Here is a 20,750-nt window from a genome sequence, read left to right as displayed (position 1 = left end):
ATGTTCCTGGATCCCCTTGATTCACAGACTGCTGACTGTATGGGAAGCCATGTCAGCAGTCTGAGCTGCTGCCGCTGTCATGAATTTCAGATCTGGGCCAGCATGGGAACGCCCCTCTGCACTAAAGGCTGAGTTCGCCGCTCTGACATCTGGGACAGCCGTCTGCTGCCCGTCAGCTCCTGGTGCCCTTGGCTGCACCGTGCCTCCCATACCAGCCTGTTGCTGCCTGTAATCTTGCTGAGTGGCCAACATTGTCGTGCTGTGGGTGGAGCCGGCCGGGTGCTGTTCAACATTGTGTCCACGCCGAGGAGCTGCCTGATAAGGCCCTTGTCCCCTCACCTCCTCAGCTCGCCGGCACGACAGCGGGTCCTGCTGTGGTCAGGACACTGCCACTTCTGCTCCCGACAACACACATGCCGCCATAGGAGGATGTTGTGAAATTGGATTTTGGGCTCCCCCTGTGGCCACTGGTGGAATTGAACTGGTGTGCATCATCCTCTCTGTTCACCTGTTTCCATCAGGATGTGGGAGTCGCTATTTAGCCTTGCTCCTCTGTCACTTCCATGCCGGTCAACATTGTAATCAGAAGCCTTTCTGTGCATGTTCCTGCTGCTAGACAACTCCCAGCTAAGTTGGACTTTAGTCCTTGTTTGTTTTTGCATTTTGTTCCAGTTCACAGCTGTAGTTTCGTTTCTGTGTCTGGAAAGCTCTTGTGATCTGAAATTGCCACTCTGATGTTATGAGTTAATACTAGAGTCTTAAAGTAATTTCAGGATGGTGTTTTGATAGGGTTTTCAGCTGACCATGAAAGTGCCCTTTCTGTCTTCCTGCTATCTAGTAAGCGGACCTCAATTTTGCTAAACCTATTTTCATACTACGTTTGTCATTTTATCTAAAATCACCGCCAATATTTGTGGGGGCCTCTGTCTGCCTTTCGGGGAAATTTCTCTAGAGGTGAGCCAGGACTATATTTTCCTCTGCCAGGATTAGTTAGTCCTCCGGCCGGCGCTGGGCGTCTAGGGATAAAACGCAGGCTACGCTACCCGGCTACTGTTAGTTGTGCGGCAGGTTTAGTTCATGGTCAGTTTAGTTTCCATCCTTCCAAGAGCTAGTTCTTATGTTTGCTGGGCTATGTTCTCTTGCCATTGAGAACCATAACAGTTTGACCGGCCACAAAAAGGGTTAAATTAATTAACAGAGAAAGGAGAGAAAAGAGAAGTCTGCTGAAGATTTTTTTTTTTTTTTTCTCAGTTCTGAGTGTGCTTGTAATTGAATCTCTTGCAAGTCTGCCTATATTGCAGCCTTTCTCTCTCTCTCTCCTTCTAATCCTGGAATGGCTCTGTGTTCACCTGTTTAAAATGGATATTCAGAGTTTAGCTGCAGGTTTGAATAATCTCACCACGAAAGTTCAAAATTTACAAGATTTTGTTGTTCATGTTCCTATATCTGAACCTAGAATTCCTTTGCCTGAATTTTTCTCGGGGAATAGATCTTGCTTTCAAAATTTCAAAAATAATTGCAAGTTGTTTTTGTCCCTGAAATCTCGCTCTGCTGGAGATCCTGCTCAGCAGGTCAGGATTGTGATTTCCTTGCTCCGGGGCGACCCTCAGGATTGTGCTTTTGCATTGGCTCCAGGGGATCCTGCGTTGCTCAATGTGGATGCGTTTTTTCTGGCCTTGGGGTTGCTTTATGAGGAACCTCAGTTAGAACTTCAGGCGGAAAAGGCCTTGATGTCCCTATCTCAGGGGCAAGACGAAGCTGAAATATACTGCCAGAAATTCCGTAAATGGGCTGTGCTTACTCAGTGGAATGAGTGCGCCCTGGCGGCGAATTTCAGAGAGGGTCTCTCTGATACCATTAAGGATGTTATGGTGGGGTTCCCTGTGCCTGCGGGTCTGAATGAGTCCATGACAATGGCTATCCAGATCGATAGGCGTCTGCGGGAGCGCAAACCTGTGCACCATTTGGCGGTGTCTACTGAGAAGACGCCAGAGAATATGCAATGTGATAGAATTCTGTCCAGAAGTGAACGGCAGAATTTTAGACGAAAAAATGGGTTGTGCTTCTATTGCGGTGATTCAACTCATGTTATATCAGCATGCTCTAAGCGTACTAAGAAGCTTGATAAGTCTGTTTCAATTGGCACTTTACAGTCTAAGTTTATTCTTTCTGTGACCCTGATTTGTTCTTTATCATCTATTACCGCGGATGCCTATGTCGACTCTGCGCCGCTTTGAGTCTTATGGATTGGTCCTTTGCCAAACGCTGTGGGTATGATTTGGAGCCTCTTGAAACTCCTATACCCCTGAAGGGGATTGACTCCACCCCATTGGCTAGCAATAAACCACAATACTGGACACAAGTAACTATGCGGATTAATCCGGATCACCAGGAGATTATTCGCTTTCTTGTGCTGTATAACCTACATGATGTGTTGGTGCTTGGATTGCCATGGCTGCAATCTCATAACCCAGTCCTTGACTGGAAAGCTATGTCTGTGTTAAGCTGGGGATGTAAGGGGACGCATGGGGACGTACCTGTGGTTTCCATTTCATCATCTATTCCCTCTGAGATTCCTGAATTCTTGACTGAATATCGTGACGTTTTTGAAGAACCTAAGCTTGGTTCATTACCTCCGCACCGGGAGTGCGATTGTGCCATAGATTTGATTCCGGGTAGTAAATACCCTAAGGGTCGTTTATTTAATCTGTCTGTGCCTGAGCATGCTGCTATGCGAGAATATGTAAAGGAGTCCTTGGAAAAGGGACATATTCGTCCTTCGTCATCTCCCTTAGGAGCCGGTTTTTTCTTTGTGGCTAAGAAAGATGGCTCTTTGAGGCCGTGCATTGATTATCGGCTTTTGAATAAAATCACGGTTAAATATCAATATCCGTTGCCACTGCTGACTGATTTGTTTGCTCGCATAAAGGGGGCCAAGTGGTTCTCTAAGATAGATCTCCGTGGGGCGTATAATTTGGTGCGAATTAAGCAGGGGGATGAGTGGAAAACCGCATTTAATACGCCCGAGGGCCACTTTGAGTATTTGGTGATGCCTTTTGGTCTTTCAAATGCCCCTTCAGTCTTTCAGTCCTTTATGCATGACATTTTCCGTGATTATTTGGATAAATTTATGATTGTGTATCTGGATGATATTTTGATTTTTTCGGATGACTGGGACTCTCATGTCCAGCAGGTCAGGAGGGTTTTTCAGGTTTTGCGGTCTAATTCCTTGTGTGTGAAGGGTTCTAAGTGCGTTTTTGGGGTTCAAAAGATTTCCTTTTTGGGATATATTTTTTCCCCCTCTTCCATCGAGATGGATCCTGTCAAGGTTCAGGCTATTTGTGATTGGACGCAACCCTCTTCTCTTAAGAGTCTTCAGAAATTTTTGGGCTTTGCTAACTTTTATCGTCGATTTATTGCTGGTTTTTCTGATGTTGTTAAGCCATTGACTGATTTGACTAAGAAGGGTGCTGATGTTGCTGATTGGTCCCCTGCTGCTGTGGAGGCCTTTCGGGAGCTTAAGCGCCGCTTTTCTTCCGCCCCTGTGTTGCGTCAGCCTGATGTTGCTCTTCCTTTTCAGGTTGAGGTCGACGCTTCTGAAATCGGAGCTGGGGCGGTTTTGTCGCAGAGAAGTTCCGATTGCTCCGTGATGAGACCTTGTGCTTTTTTCTCGCGTAAATTTTCGCCCGCCGAGCGGAATTATGATGTTGGGAATCGGGAGCTTTTGGCCATGAAGTGGGCTTTTGAGGAGTGGCGTCATTGGCTTGAGGGGGCTAGACATCAGGTGATGGTATTGACTGACCACAAAAATCTAATTTATCTTGAGTCCGCCAGACGCCTGAATCCTAGACAGGCGCGCTGGTCGTTGTTTTTCTCTCGGTTTAATTTTGTGGTGTCCTACCTGCCGGGTTCTAAGAATGTTAAGGCGGATGCCCTTTCTAGGAGTTTTGAGCCTGACTCCCCTGGTAATTCTGAACCTACAGGTATCCTTAAGGATGGAGTGATATTGTCTGCCGTTTCTCCAGACCTGCGGCGGGCCTTGCAGGAGTTTCAGGCGGATAGACCTGATCGTTGCCCACCTGGTAGACTGTTTGTTCCTGATGATTGGACCAGTAAAGTCATTTCTGAGGTTCATTCTTCTGCGTTGGCAGGTCATCCTGGAATCTTTGGTACCAGGGATTTGGTGGCAAGGTCCTTCTGGTGGCCTTCCCTGTCTCGAGATGTGCGAGGCTTCGTGCAGTCTTGTGACGTTTGCGCTCGGGCCAAGCCTTGTTGTTCTCGGGCTAGTGGATTGTTGTTGCCCTTGACTATCCCGAAGAGGCCCTGGATGCACATCTCGATGGATTTTATTTCGGATCTTCCTGTTTCTCAGAAGATGTCTGTCATCTGGGTGGTGTGTGATCGTTTCTCTAAGATGGTCCATTTGGTTCCCCTGCCTAAGTTGCCTTCTTCTTCCGAGTTGGTTCCTCTGTTTTTTCAAAATGTGGTCCGTTTGCATGGTATTCCGGAGAATATCGTTTCTGACAGAGGTACCCAATTCGTGTCTAGATTTTGGCGAGCATTCTGTGCTAGGATGGGCATAGATTTGTCTTTCTCGTCTGCTTTCCATCCTCAGACTAATGGCCAGACCGAGCGGACGAATCAGACCTTGGAGACATATTTGAGGTGTTTTGTGTCTGCAGATCAGGATGATTGGGTTGCTTTTTTGCCTTTAGCGGAGTTTGCCCTCAATAATCGGGCCAGCTCTGCCACCTTGGTGTCTCCCTTTTTCTGTAATTCGGGGTTTCATCCTCGATTTTCTTCTGGTCAGGTGGAATCTTCGGATTGTCCTGGAGTGGATGCTGTGGTGGAGAGGTTGCATCAGATTTGGGGGCAGGTAGTGGACAATTTGAAGTTGTCCCAGGAGAAGACTCAGCTTTTTGCCAACCGCCGGCGTCGGGTTGGTCCTCGGCTTTGTGTGGGGGACTTGGTGTGGTTGTCTTCTCGTTTTGTCCCTATGAGGGTTTCTTCTCCCAAGTTTAAGCCTCGGTTCATCGGCCCGTACAAGATATTGGAGATTCTTAACCCTGTGTCCTTCCGTTTGGACCTCCCTGCATCTTTTTCTATTCATAATGTTTTTCATCGGTCATTATTGCGCAGGTATGAGGTACCGGTTGTGCCTTCCGTTGAGCCTCCTGCTCCGGTGTTGGTTGAGGGCGAGTTGGAGTACGTTGTGGAAAAAATCTTGGACTCCCGTGTTTCCAGACAGAAACTCCAGTATCTGGTCAAATGGAAGGGATACGGTCAGGAGGATAATTCTTGGGTGACTGCCTCTGATGTTCATGCCTCCGATTTGGTCCGTGCCTTTCATAGGGCTCATCCTGATCGCCCTGGTGGTTCTGGTGAGGGTTCGGTGCCCCCTCCTTGAGGGGGGGGTACTGTTGTGAAATTGGATTTTGGGCTCCCCCTGTGGCCACTGGTGGAATTGAACTGGTGTGCATCATCCTCTCTGTTCACCTGTTTCCATCAGGATGTGGGAGTCGCTATTTAGCCTTGCTCCTCTGTCACTTCCATGCCGGTCAACATTGTAATCAGAAGCCTTTCTGTGCATGTTCCTGCTGCTAGACAACTCCCAGCTAAGTTGGACTTTAGTCCTTGTTTGTTTTTGCATTTTGTTCCAGTTCACAGCTGTAGTTTCGTTTCTGTGTCTGGAAAGCTCTTGTGATCTGAAATTGCCACTCTGATGTTATGAGTTAATACTAGAGTCTTAAAGTAATTTCAGGATGGTGTTTTGATAGGGTTTTCAGCTGACCATGAAAGTGCCCTTTCTGTCTTCCTGCTATCTAGTAAGCGGACCTCAATTTTGCTAAACCTATTTTCATACTACGTTTGTCATTTTATCTAAAATCACCGCCAATATTTGTGGGGGCCTCTGTCTGCCTTTCGGGGAAATTTCTCTAGAGGTGAGCCAGGACTATATTTTCCTCTGCCAGGATTAGTTAGTCCTCCGGCCGGCGCTGGGCGTCTAGGGATAAAACGCAGGCTACGCTACCCGGCTACTGTTAGTTGTGCGGCAGGTTTAGTTCATGGTCAGTTTAGTTTCCATCCTTCCAAGAGCTAGTTCTTATGTTTGCTGGGCTATGTTCTCTTGCCATTGAGAACCATAACAGGAGAAGATGCCAACTCCTCCCCCTGATGCAGGCTCCACCGGACGAATGAATTCCTCCCAGCCCTGGAGCACCGAGGTGCAGGCCTGCAACCTGCGCTGTGCTCTAGAGGGTCCCCAGAGGGACACCTAACATGGAGCCGGGGGTGACATTAGGACTATGGCACACCAGAGGCCTAATTCTCTGCAGCTGGCGACCTTCTTGTGGAGTTGGAGGAACTTTGATAGCAACCCACTGCAACAGGCTATGGACAGATGACAGCAGCCAGCAGGGCCGTATTTAGAGTTTCTGCTGCCCTAGGCACTTTTAGTGCTGCCTCTCCCTTTGGAGAGTATGACACTATCGGCAGTGACTTTGGCAAGAATCGCTGATGTGAAAGTCGCCTTTTGCAGCAGATCCGGCAGTTTTTTTGCATGTGACTCGTGACGGATCACTTACGGCAACACTGCGTTCGGCCTCATTCATTCCCTATGGGATTTGCGGCACTTGCCATGATCTGGCAAATGCGGTACTATACCTCACAACTTTTGAACAAGGGAAGGAGGTACAAAGTTTGCGGCGCGCGTAGTGCGCCACGGCAAATTTTAGGCCACACCTCTGACCACACCCATTTCACAACTAGTCACACCCATATTGATGTCCCAACCACAGCCATTTAGCACTGCTGATCACACTGTTTTATATACAATAATTATAAACAAAAAAAAATATGGCCACACAGTGCTCCATACTGTATAATGACCCCACATGATGCTCAATACTGTATAATGATCCCCCTCCTGTATGCATGGCTCATCTCCCTCCCATCCCAAATGCATGGCTCATATCCCCCCCTGTATGCATCGCTTATATTCCCCCCCCTGTATGCTTGGCTCATATCCCCCCCCTGAATGCATGGCTCATATTCCCCTCCTGCATGCATGGCTCCTATTCCCCCCTGTATGCATGGCTCATATTCCCCCCCTCCTGTATGCATGGCTCATATCCCCCCTGTATGCATGGCTCATATTCCCCCTGTATGCATGCTCATTCCCCCCTGTATGAATGGCTCATATTCTGCCCCTGTATGCATGGCTCATATTCCCCCCTGTATGTATGGCTCATATTCCCCCTGTATGCATGGCTCATTCCCCCCTGTATGAAAGGCTCATATTCCACCCCTGTATGCATGGCTCATATTCCCCCCCTCCTGTATGCATGGCTCATGTTCCCCCCCCTGTATGCATGGCTCATCATATTCCCCCTTGTATGCATGGCTCATATTCCCCCCCCCCTGTATGCATGGCTCATATCCCCCCTGTATGCATGGCTCATATTCCCCCCTGTATGCATGGCTCATTCCCCCCTGTATGAATGGCTCATATTCCGCCCCTGTATGCATGGCTCATATTCCCCCCTGTATGTATGGCTCAAATTCCCCCTGTATGCATGGCTCATATTCCCCCCTGTATGCATGGCTCATATCCCCCCCCCTGTATGCATGGCTCATATTCCCCCCCTGTATGCATGGCTCATATTCCCCCCCTGTATGCATGGCTCATATCCCCCCTGGTATGCATGGCTCATATTCCCCCCTGTATGCATGGCTCATATTCCCCCCTGTATGCATGGCTCATATTCCCCCCCTGTATGCATGGCTCATATTCCCCCTGTGTATACATGGCTCATATTCCCCCCATATGCGTGGCTCATATTCCCCCCCTGTATGCATGGCTCATATTCCCCCCCCTGTATACATGGCTCATATTCCCCCCCCCGTATGCATGGCTCATATTCCCCCCCCTGTATGCATGGCTCATCTCTCCACGCCCCCCCTCCTATCTTGCATGGCGCTGCTTACCGTCCTCCTTCATCCCCCCTCCCCTGTTCCCCGTCCCTCATACTCACCTGTCCCACACCGCGCGGCCGCGCCGACATCCCCTTGGCTCTGTCCCGACTCCCGACACAGCACCTTCTTCCTGCGTGAGCGGTCATGTGATACCGCTCATTAAAGTCATGAATATGCGCATATTCATGACCTTAATGAGCGGTACCACGTGACCACTCATTCAGGCAGGCTGCAGCCGCCGAGACCAGGCATCGCTGGAGCAGGGTGAGTATGGTCTTCAAGGAGGGTGGGTGGGAGGTGGGCGGGCAGGGGAGGCGCGGGGGGGCGGTCGTGCGGGAGGTGACTTATAGAAAAAAAACCTTGCTCAGGTGCCGCCCCCTGCATTGTCACCGCCCTAGGCACATGCCCTCAAGTGCCTAGTGGCAAATACGGCCCTGGCAGCCAGTCTGTCTCCTGAGCTGCTGAAGCAATATCTCAGCAGCCTCGATTATTCCAGGTACATAACATAGCTTCCTAAGACTGGCAAAGGGTACCTAAAACGGCTACCCCAAGTAAGATGGCTGACCCTTTTATATTACTCCCCCTTCACCCCACCTCTGACCCCTCCTCCCCCAAGTCCTCACCGCAGCTCCACCTCGGCACAACCTGTTAACCCCCATCTTCAGAATGCCAATCCAGCTCACTATATTCCCACCTTAACCCCGTCATGTCGGCCTCCCTTCATGGCCAGAGTCCCAGTATGGTCTCTCTTGACAGCATGAGGTATTTCTATTCTTAGGTCAGGAGAGCAGACTGCCAGTATTAGGTTTATGATGCGATCCTCACATTAGTTATATGGCAGTCTGTCTCTGCCATAATGCTAAACAACCCCTTTAACATATGTCAGTTGCATTTAGGGTCATGGGTATACAAGTTGACAAATGTGTGCTTCTGAGTGCAATTAGAGCTCTTTTAATGGTAATATGTATACAGCAAGAGGAGGAAAAAAAACATTACAATTAGTGATGAGCGAGTATACTCGTTGCTCGGGTGGTCTCCGAGTATTTGTTAGTGTTCGGAGATTTAATTTTCATCGCCGCAGCTGCATGATTTACAGCTATTAGCCAGTCTGAGTACATGTGGGGTTTGCCTAGTTGCTAGGGAATCCCCATATGTATTCAAGCTGGCTAGTAGCTGTAAATCATTCAGCTGCAGCGATGGAAACTAAATCTCCGAACACTAACAAATACTCGGAGACCACCCGAGCCTGCTCGGGAAAACAGGAGCAGCAAGTATACTCACTCATCACTAATTACAATTGTTATCCAGGCATGTAATATTGATGACCCCTCTCTATGATAGGCCATCAATATCACATGTGTGAGCGATCCCTAAGGATAGAACATCAACTCCAGTAACTCAGAAATATGAATGACGTTAATCTTCCTATACCAGTCTTCAGAAGGTTCTTATCTCTCTTGCATACAGTGGGCATAAAGGTTTTCTGCTGAGAGAAAGATGTGAAATAAATAGCTGTACATGAGATGTAGCTGTGATGCGGTGGCGTGCCACCCAGCTGCCAGCTTCTTGTACTGTGCCCCTGTTGGGGCTGATCACAGTGCTTCCATCGCACAGTAGTACACCGCAGAGTCTCCCACTCGTGTCGTGTTTATATACAGATACGTGAATTTGTTTTTTGTGTCCAGTAACATCATGAACTGTTCACTGAACTTGTGGGCATTGATGCTCAAGAGAAGAATTGCTTTGATCGTGTGGTCACTGGTTTGCTGGTACCACTGCAGGCTGTACTCTGTGCCACTGTAACTGCAGTTTATTTGTACAGATTGTCCCTCCGTAACAGTAATGGACGAGTCCTGGACCACTGAGTATTGTCCTAGGACCCCTGAAAAAAAACCATACAACATTGTAATTAATACAGGAACATAGTGATGGGTGACTTTACAAATGTCTTTTCTTGGTAAAACTTTAAAATATCAAAATGACTAAACTATCTCATTACACAGATTATGATACATTAAATCACTATCATTACTTGTAGTAAGAGGCAAATGTTGTCTTGGTTTTACCTGTAATGAGAATAGTAAAGGCGGCAGACGTCCTCATGGCGGCTCTTGCTGTGTATAACCCCCCACAGGCTCTGGGTTTTTATGCAACACAGCTGTTGTTTGGAGGTTTGTGGGTTGGATGTGGGAGTGGTGGCGAAACCACTGCAGCTTTATTTCTTTTTGTGAGATGATAAACTATCATACAGTTGTGTGAAAAAGTGTTTGCCCCCTTCCTTGATTTCTTAGGGTACCGTCTCACAGTGGCACTTTTGTCGCTACGACGGCACGATCCGTGACGTTCCAGCGATATCCATACGATATCGCTGTGTCTGACACGCAGCAGCGATCAGGGACCCTGCTGAGAATCGTACGTCGTAGCAGATCGTTTGGAACTTTCTTTCGTCGCTGGATCTCCCGCTGTCATCGTTGGATCGGTGTGTGTGACACCGATCCAACGATGCGTTCTCTTGTAACCAGGGTAAACATCGGGTTACTAAGCGCAGGGCCGCGCTTAGTAACCCGATGCTTACCCTGGTTACCATCGTAAATGTAAAAAAAAAAAAACAGTACATACTCACATTCCGGTGTCCGTCAGGTCCCTTGCCGTCTGCTTTCCGCACTGACTGACTGCCGGACGTAAAGTGATAGCAGAGCACAGCGGTGACGTCACGTCTTTTCAGTTTTGAGTTAATATGCTCGTGCTCCGGGGCGGCCTGTAAGGAGGGGGAGGGGGGGTAGTCAAGTGGTGCTCTGCTTAGGTATTCATCAGTATGGCTTCTGACAAGTCACTGATCCCTCAGTGATGTGCTCCCTGTTTTACATAAATAAAATTATATATATACAGCTCTGGCAAAAATTAAGAGACCACCACATCAAAACCCTGTCATGGGCAGCCCTATCTCCAGACCCGAACCCCATTGCAAACCTCTGGAATGTAATCAAGAGGATGATGGATAGTCACAACAAGCCATCAACCAAAGAAGAACTGCTTGCATTTTTGTGGCTGGAGCAGTGTGAAAGACTGGTGGAAAGCATGCCAAGATGCATGAAAGCTGTGATTAAAAATCATGGTTATTCCACAAAATATTGATTTCTGAACTCTTCCTGAGTGAAAACATTAGTATTGTTGTTTCTAAATGATTATGAACTTGTTTTCTTTGCATTATTTGAGGTATGAAAGCACTGGGTTTTTTTTATTTTGCCACTTTTCTTTTCAGAAAAAAATACTAAATTTATTGCTTGAAATTTTGGAGACATGTTGTCATAAGTTTATAGAATAAATGAACAATTTACATTTTACTCAAAAATATACCTATAAAGAGAAAAGTCAGACAAACTGAACATTTTGCAGTGGTCTCTTAAATTTTGCCAGAGATGTATGTACATTTCATTCATTTGGTTAATCATGAAAGGATTAAAAGTGTTGAAATCACTATGCATATTGCACCCATTTAAAGTAACATTAAATGGAATCTGTCATGCCAAAAATCGTATATGAGCTAAGGGTACCGTCACACATTGAAATTTTCATCGCTGCGACGGCACGATTCGTGACGTCGCAGCGTCGTATAATCATCGCTCCAGCGTCGTAGACTGCGGTCACACGTTGCAATCACGGCGCTGGAGCGATGCCGAAGTCCCTGGGTAACCAGGGTAAACATTGGGTAACTAAGCGCAGGGCCGCGCTTAGTAACCCGATGTTTACCCTGGTTACCAGCGTAAACGTAAAAAAACAAACAGTACATACTCACCCGTTGGTGTCCTTCAGGTCCCTTGCCGTCTGCTTCCTGCTCTGAGTGCAGCCGTACAGTGAGAGCAGATCGCAGCACCGCTGCGCTCTGCTCTCACTTTCCGGCCGGCACTCAGAGCAGGAAGCAGACGGCAAGGGACCTGAAGGACACCGATGGGTGAGTATGTACGGTTTGTTTTTTTACGTTTACGCTTGTAACCAGGGTAAACATCGGGTTACTAAGCGCGGCCCTGCGCTTAGTTACCCGATGTTTACCCTGGTTACAAGCGAAGACATCGCTGGATCGGTGTCACACACAACGATCCAGGGATGTCAGCGGGTGATCAAGCGACGAAAGAAAGTTCCAAACGATCTGCTACGACGTACGATTCTCAGCAGGGTGTCTGATCGCAGTAGCGTGTCAGACACAGCGATATCGTAACGATATCGCTAGAACGTCACGAATCGTAACGTCGTAGCGATGGAAATTTCAATGTGTGACGGTACCCTAAGGCCACTGGCATCAGGGGCTTATCTACATAATTCTGTAATGCTGTAGATAAGCTTTCGATGTATCCTGAAAGATAAGTAAAACAAGTTATATTATACTCACCTAAGGGCGGTCTTGGTTTTTTTCAGGTCCGATGGGCGTCGCGGTCCATGTCCGGGGCCTCCCATCTTCTTACCATGATGTCCTCTTCTTGACTTCCTGCCGTGGCTCCAGCGCAGGCGTACTTTGTCTTCCCTGTTGAGGGCAGAGCAAAGTACTGCAGTGCGCAGGCGCTGGACCTCTCTGACCTTTCCCGGCACCTGCTCACTGCAGTACTTTGCTCTGCCCTCAACAGGGAAGACAAAGTACGCCTGCGCCGGAGCCACAGCAGGAAGCCAAGAAGAGGACGTCATTGTAAGAAGGTGGGAGGCCCCGGACACGGACTGCGACGCCCATCGGACCTGAAAAAGACCAAGACCGCCCTTAGGTGAGTATAATATAACCTGTTTTTCTTACCTTTTAGGTTATATCGGGGGCTTGTCTACAGCATTACAGAATGCTGTAGATAAGCCCCTGATGCCGGTGAGCTTAGCTCATATACGATTTTTGGGGTCACAGATTCCCTTTAACCAAACTGCCTTTTGCACTGTTTTACTTGCAATTGTGTTGTGTAAAGCTGAAACATTTGCCATCTTTACTTAAAGAGAATCTGGAACCAATAGTGAACAGGAGGTGAAAGATAGAACACCTTTATTAGAACAATTGGTGAAATGATGGCTCAACTAACGGAGGTGCTTGCACATACAATTGGAGAATAAATATATTAAAAATACAGAAACACATCACATAGGGTCAAATGATGAATCATTGAGAATAATACATACGACCACCAGATATGAGGTATAAGAAAAATGGTACTAACAATCAGATAAATGCAAAAGTACTAAGTAATTCCATACAGTGCAATAGTAAATAGTGTGCCGGTGATGGGTGATAATAGGTACTGTGATTACATGAAGTAAGCACACCAGGAAACCATGAAGATGTAATGACGATGAGTAGAATGAAGTAAATCAATAAGCACTTTTAGGCACGCAGTGTAGAGAATGTCAATGAATAAACATGTCACAAGAGTCCAAGTCAGGGGTGCGAAATGAAATATATGAGTCATACAAAAGTATGTGAGATTACCTGATGGTGGGCTGTACCTGTGTACCCCATGTTTTGGACTGCGTCCTTTGTCAGGGGCACTGTCGAACAGCCATGAAACATGCAACCATGGTTGTTCGATAACACCTTATCCGAGCACGTTCACTCAACATTTTTTTGCACATCTATTCCTATTCACAATTCAGGCTATGTGCAAACGTTAGGATTTCTTGCAGAAATTTCCTGACCAAAACCGGACATTTTCTGCAAGAGATCCGCATGCTTTTTGTTCACGTTTTTTGCGTGTTTTTCTCGCGTTTTTATGCGTTTTTTTGCGGATTTTTCCAGAGGTTCCAAATGCAATACTATAGTGGGAAATCCGCAAAAAATCAGCAAAATTAATGAACATGCTGCGTTTTTTACCGTGATGCGTTTTTTTCGGGGGAAAAAACGCAACATATACACAAAAATTGCTGAATGCATTCAAGATGATGGGATGCATATGTATGCTTTTTTTATGCGTTTTTATCTCGTTTTTATAGCGAAAAAACACGAAAAAAACTTGAAAAATCTGGAACGTGTGCACACACCGTCAATCTGGTTTAGAAGCTCCTCTTAAACTGTAGCTCAGTATTATCCCTATACTTTATTCAAGCAATCTGTGTTTGGGACTTCCTCTGTCTGAGCATCTCTGCGTCCCTCCCTGGTACTGAAACTTCCTAGTGCCATACACAGATTGGATGAAAGTAGTGATCTTTGTAGCGCAGCAGTTGTAGCAGATTTCTAAATGAGCTTGAAACTGTCATTGAAACAAAACTTCAGCATGGTGTTTGGCAGTGGATGAAAGATTAGGTAATGATGTATATTACAAAACCATAGCTTTTTAGTAACACTTTCCTACCGTTAAACACCACCATTGAGTCTTTTACTATCACCCAGGGTTTTTCTGGTAGCAATATATTGATGACCTATCCATGTGATAGATCATCAATGTCAGATATATGGGTCCAAGCCCAACGTCTCCATTGATCAGCTATTATTTTCTATGGCAGCAGAGGTTTTGAAAACCCGTCATCGAACACTATACGATGAAAAGGAACTTTTTTTCAGTACCCGGCAGTGGGCGCTAAATATTGAATGTAACTGCATTTTGGAGCTCTGCTGAGAATATTTACATTGTAACGACTATGCCGGCATTCCTGCATGGTCCCTCTCCCTTCTCCTGGCAGGTACACTGACATACTCATCGCCACAGCTGCTCACCAGTGTCACCCTGTTCTGCCGCTGCTTCCTGCTCCCAGGGTCTGTGCATGGCACTCAGGCTCTCAGCAGGGCGATTAGTGCACATAGTGTGCCTGCTCCTGTCTTCTTAAAGTGGCAGCGCGACCACTCTGGATCAGCCTCAGCCAAAAGCTGGGAGGCATCTAGTACTTAAGGCATCCTCCACTTTAGGGAAGTGCCTGTATAGTGCCTTCTTTAGTGTTTAGTTTGAGTTTGTTTCCACTAGTTTGCTGTCAGGTCCTTAAGCCTGTTCCTGAACCTGTCTTAGTGTTATCCTGAACCTATACCTGAACCTGTCACAGTCTGAATTTGAGCCAATTGCTGAATCCATTCTGCCTGAAACTGCCCAGCCTTAACCTATTGCTGTATCATCCTGACTGAACCTGGTCCTGAAACTTGAATCGTCTTGTCTTATCTTGAACCTAGAACTGTCCTATCTTATTCTGGACCAGTACCGTCCTATCTGAACCTGAACCTATTGCTGAACCCATCGTGTCTGAACCTGAACCTATTGCTGAACCCATCGTGTCTGAACCTGGACCTATTGCTGAACTTTTCCTGTCTGAATCAGAACTTAATCCTCAGTCTGTCTCATCCGAACATCCAGTTCTGTCTGAGCCCGTTCCTTTTTTATCTGAACATGCTCTGACATTCAAGATATACATGATTCTGAATCCTGTCATGCCAGTGACTCCAAATACCAGTGTCCACCCTGTTTAGTGTTCCATAATCCATATGGTCTGAACCAGACCTAGGGTCCATCCTGTCTAGTGTTCCAGAATCCACATGGTTTGAACCAGCACCAGTGGCTGTCCTGTCTAGGATTCCGAGTCTGAGTCTGTAACTGCAATCCTTACCCTTGGGGTCAGCTGCTGCAGTACTAAGGGTTGCCCTTGGAGTGGTACTTTGCGACTACCTGCAGTTCAAGCCTAATTCCACCATCAGGAGCTCTAGGGAAAACCAGGTTGCCGCTTAGCCATGCCCCTCCACTGTTAGCCCGTCCCATGGTGCTGCGGGTTCACGATCCACAAGCTTGACTGTTTGTAAAGGCCATGAACCCCGTATCCCAATCCCCCTTCACTCTAGGAGTTGTATTAAGAGATGACCTATCAACAAGATCAGCAATACTCAATTCTGTTTTATCTGGAGACAGTGAATACCCATTTAGATGCCCTGACTTCAGTTGCTTCACTCATTCCAACTCAAGTTGCAGCAACCTAGGCAGTGAGTACTAAGCCTACAACTCATGCATGTGGAGCTCTGTCTGATCCAGCATATTAGGACAGGGACCCCAAGCAGTGCTGTGGGTTTTTTAACCAGTGCACTCTGCACTATGAAATGTTAGCCCATCAGTTTCCCTCTGATTGGGCTAAAGTGGGATTTCTGATGTCCACCCAGCAGGAGAGGCCCTAGCATGGCTTAACCCCTTGTAGGAGAGAGGGGATCCTGTGACATCAGATTTGCTGGTTGTCCTGGGGGCATTCCGTAAGATCTTCGATAAGCCAGGTTGGATGTCTTCTACTGCATCTTCCATTCTCAGACTGCGTCAGGGAGGTATAACTGTAGGTCAATATGCCACCGGTTCAGCACCCTGTCTTCTAAACTTGGCTGGAATGTTGAGGTTCTGGTAGCTACCTTCTGGGAGGGATTGTTCTGAAAGATTAAGGACGAACTGGCTGGTGGAGACTAGAGATGAGCAAATGTTTTCGGGTCCCTCCTTATTTGGCAAGCTATAGTGCTTAGGCAGTGCCCCAGGGTCCTGGTCGTTGCAGTAATATCATTCTCCTCTAGGGGAGAGTGGTGCTAAGTTTGGAGGCAAAGAAGGACAACTGCATCCAGGTATCACAAACATGCAACACATTTCACACTCCAGGCCACCAAGGGGAGCTCTGCTCCTATCTATTAGGTCACTCCCCACACTTAGGTAAAACTGGTGACCTGTAGGGAAAGTTAGTTAGTGGCTGGCTGAGCTTCGCTAAGGTAGTTGGACCCTGGCAGGGGTGGGATCCTGTCAGAGATTGAGGAAGAAGGACATGGAGCTTTGCATGCCCTGAGAGCTGCAGCTCCCAGAAAGAGACACTGAAGGAGAACTGTATTGCAGAGAGGGTGAAAGAAGTCGTAGCAAAGGAGTGGATACCAGGAGGGGACCAGCCCTACACAGGCTGCCTCCTTCTGAGGCGCAGGATCCCTTTATGCCTTCCTCCAGAGACCGACAGGACAGCTAATTTCACGTTACCTATCCACCGTATACCCAGGAGGCAAGGTGGCACCCCTTAGAGGCTGGGGTATGATAGAGTCAATGAGATACGGCCTTCCCAAAACCCTGTCTGATGACAAATGCACACTTAGCAGGATGCAGCAGGCCTCCACTGATAAAGGCTAGAAGCGGCACAGGTGCAGACTACTTGATAAAAACAACCACCCCCACCCTCCAAACATTGCAGGGGTTGGCTGCCTAGTAGAAAAAATGCACATTGATATAACTCACATAGGACGCCAGTCACACTAATAAGTGTGGTGCACAGTGTCTGGTATGAAACCTATTAATGACGCCTCTTGTATTAACAGGCGGGCTGCCCAGCACTATAATATGCAGCACACAGTGACAGACGCCCCAGAAAAAACTAACCAACATAGAGGCCTGGCCACATCCTGCAAAAAAGGATATGATATAGTGCAAAAAAAATGCATGAATATGATAAACACATACACTATATGAGGTATTGGTTTAATATTTTGGCCAAAATAAAGTAAGTCCGCAACCCAACGTCAAGGGTCCTCATAATATTGCGGGTCCTACCACTAATATCAAAAAACAGCTAACATAGAAAAAACTCAGAAAAAATACATACAATGAGATACGGCCTTCCCAAAACCCTGTCTGATGACAAATGCACACTTAGCAGGATGCGGCACAGGTGCAGACTACTTGATAAAAACAACCACCCTACCTGCCTAGTAGAAAAAATGCACATTGATATAACTTACATAGTGGTAGGACCCGCAATATTATGAGGCCAGGCCTCTATGTTGGTTAGTTTTTTCTGGGGCGTCTGTCACTGTGTGCTGCATATTATAGTGCTGGGCAGCCCGCCTGTTAATACAAGGGGCGTCATTAATAGGTTGCATACCAGACACTGTGCACCACACTTATCAGTGTGACTGGCGTCCTATGTGAGTTATATCAATGTGAATTTTTTCTACTAGGCAGCCAACCCCTGCAATGTTTGGAGGGTGGGGGTGGTTGTTTTTATCAAGTAGTCTGCACCTGTGCCGCTTCTAGCCTTTATCAGTGGAGGCCTGCTGCATCCTGCTAAGTGTGCATTTGTCATCAGACAGGGTTTTGGGAAGGCCGTATCTCATTGTATGTATTTTTTCTGAGTTTTTTCTATGTTAGCCGGTATGATAGAGTCCCTATAAACCGCCTCAAGCCACCAGTCATACGGGTTTGTCCTATCCTATCCAGGGGACAGAGAGAGACATAACATCTACAACATCTGTGTGGACCTTATGAGAAGCTTAGCAGTAAGGGACTACAACACTGCAGCACTAGAGGAAGGCTACTGATTTCCACCTGGACAAGGGAACTCTGGACTTGCCTCCACACTGGCCGGACTCTGCCTGCCCTGTGATCTGGTGCCCTGGATTGTGGATGCTGAAGTCTTCAGTAAAGGTAAAGAGACTGCAACCTTGTGTCCTCATTCTCCACTGCGCCTCTCACCATCCACCATCTACACACTGGGAAGCCCTGGGGACACACTTCACCTGTGGGAAGGTATACCATCTAGCTGCCATAACATCACCCCAGCGGACCCCTTAAAACAGCGTCGGTCATCCTGACCAAATACCACAGGTGGCGTCATGAACATTTCCCCTTTAAAGACCTTTCCCTTTTACACAGACGTCCCAGGGCCACGGACCGGGTCAGCCACCGTGACATCTCCCTGTGAACCGACGGACCAGGTACCGAGTACCCCGCTGCCCTGACGGGGCGATCCACTTACCGAATAAGCAGCGGAGCCCGGCTACCTGGATCGCTCCTGCTGATCAGCTGTTCTGAGCCGCATTTACATGTGTCGCGGCTGTGTGACAGTCACAACACATGCATGAATAGCCCAACAAAAAGGCTATCCATGCATGTGTTGTGACTAGCAATCTGGATCGATCTCAGGCTCTGGGAATGGTCTAGAGATGTGACGCATAAGAGGAAACCATAGCGTCTTGTTCCATCCTTCCAGAGACCCCTGTTATTCCCCAGTCTTTTGAGATAGCTGTCTTCTCTGAACCTATGCAGGTCCACCATATTAAGCTGGCTGAGCAGCGGCAGGAAAACCATTGTGCCAAGGGTTTGTGCTACTACTGTGGTAGCATGGAACATTTAATCCGTTCTTGTCCTGAGAAGTCGGAGAAACTCCAAAGCCTAGGGTCTTAAGGAGAGGGCACCCTGGGCAAGAGTAATTCCTATCCACCGTTGATTCTGAATGTATCCGTATCATCTGGAGACATCTGGTTTGTTGAGATGGCCTACCTTGATTCAGTTTAGGCAGGAAATTTCTTGCAGCAATCTGTGGTGGATGAGTATCAGATTCAAGTCCGATGCCTCCAGAGTCCTTTCAAGTTGTTACCTAGCAGGTGAAGCTTTGGGTAGGATTGCTGAGGATCTACTTTTCTTTGCTGCCTGGTCTGTTGCACCCACTTCTCCAGGGTCTTCTATGGATACATACTCATGAGTAGTGTTGAGCGATACCTTCCGATATTCAAAAGTATCGGTATCGGATTGGATCGGCCGATATCCAAAAAATATCGGATATCGCCGATACCGATACCCGATACCAATACAAGTCAATGGGACACAAATATCGGAAGCTATCCTGGATGGTTCCCAGGGTCTGAAGGAGAGGAAACTCTCCTTCAGGCCCTGGGATCCATATTCATGTAAAAAATAAAGAATAAAAATTAAAAAATATGGATATACTCACCCCTCCGACGGACCCTGGCTCTCACCGGTGCAAGCGTCTGCCTCCGTTCCTAAGAATGCAGTGAGTGAAGGACCTTCGATGACGTCACAGTTACATGAGCGGTCACGCGACCAATCACAAGACCGTGACGTCATCGCAGGTCCAACACTCACTGCATTCTTAGGAACGGAGGCAGACGCTTGCACCGGTGAGAGCCAGGGTCCGTCAGAGGGGTGAGTATATCCATATTTTTTATTTTTATTCTTTATTTTTTACATGAATATGTATCCCAGGGCCTGGAGGAGAGTCTCCTCTCCTCCAGACCCTGGGAACCATACGCACCGCACACGCCTGGGAACTTATAGGAACTTCCGATTCCGATTTCCGATATCACAAAAATATCGGAACTTGGTATCGGAATTCCAATACAGCGAATATCGGCCGATACCCGATATTTGCAGTATCGGAATGCTCAACACTACTCATGAGCCTTTCCTAGACTACAGATCCAGTGAGGTGCTTCCTCGTGGACACTCTTGCCATGAGAGGTGTTTGGTCACTGTAAGTCCTGTCCGGCCGCCAGTGATACCATCTCCTATGACAGGGTCTGCTATCCGCTTATTGGTTGTGTGCTGACATCTTCTTTGTGAAGGTTGCGGAGACGTTGTGTTATGACTTTGTAGTTGTGTACTCCGGGGCCAGGGGCTCCTTTCTTGTCCCTAGCGCTAGGGGCACCCTATCTATCCCTGCTCCCTGATCTATATATATAATTGTCTAAGGGTTTTTCCGTCTGTCTGTCTGTCTTTCTGTATGTCTGTCTTTCTGTCTGTCCTGGAAATCCCGCATCTCTGATTGGTCGAGGCCTGGCGGTCTCGACCAATCAGCGACGGGCACAGTATCGACGTAGATGTCATAATGGTTGCCATGGCGACGATGATGTCATAAAGGTTGCCTTGACCAATCAGCGACGGGCACAGTCTGCCGCGAATTCTGGAATCATCATTGTCCATATACTACGGGGACATGCATATTCTAGAATACCCGATGCGTTAGAATCGGGCCACAATCTAGTTACTTATAATGGTGAATACGCTGGGGCCACATACCTTGCTGAACTCCTGAAT

This window comes from Ranitomeya variabilis, chromosome 1 (genome assembly GCF_051348905.1).
Source record: "Ranitomeya variabilis isolate aRanVar5 chromosome 1, aRanVar5.hap1, whole genome shotgun sequence".
Classification (NCBI taxonomy): domain Eukaryota; kingdom Metazoa; phylum Chordata; class Amphibia; order Anura; family Dendrobatidae; genus Ranitomeya; species Ranitomeya variabilis.
Note: the sequence above shows the minus strand (reverse complement) of the source record.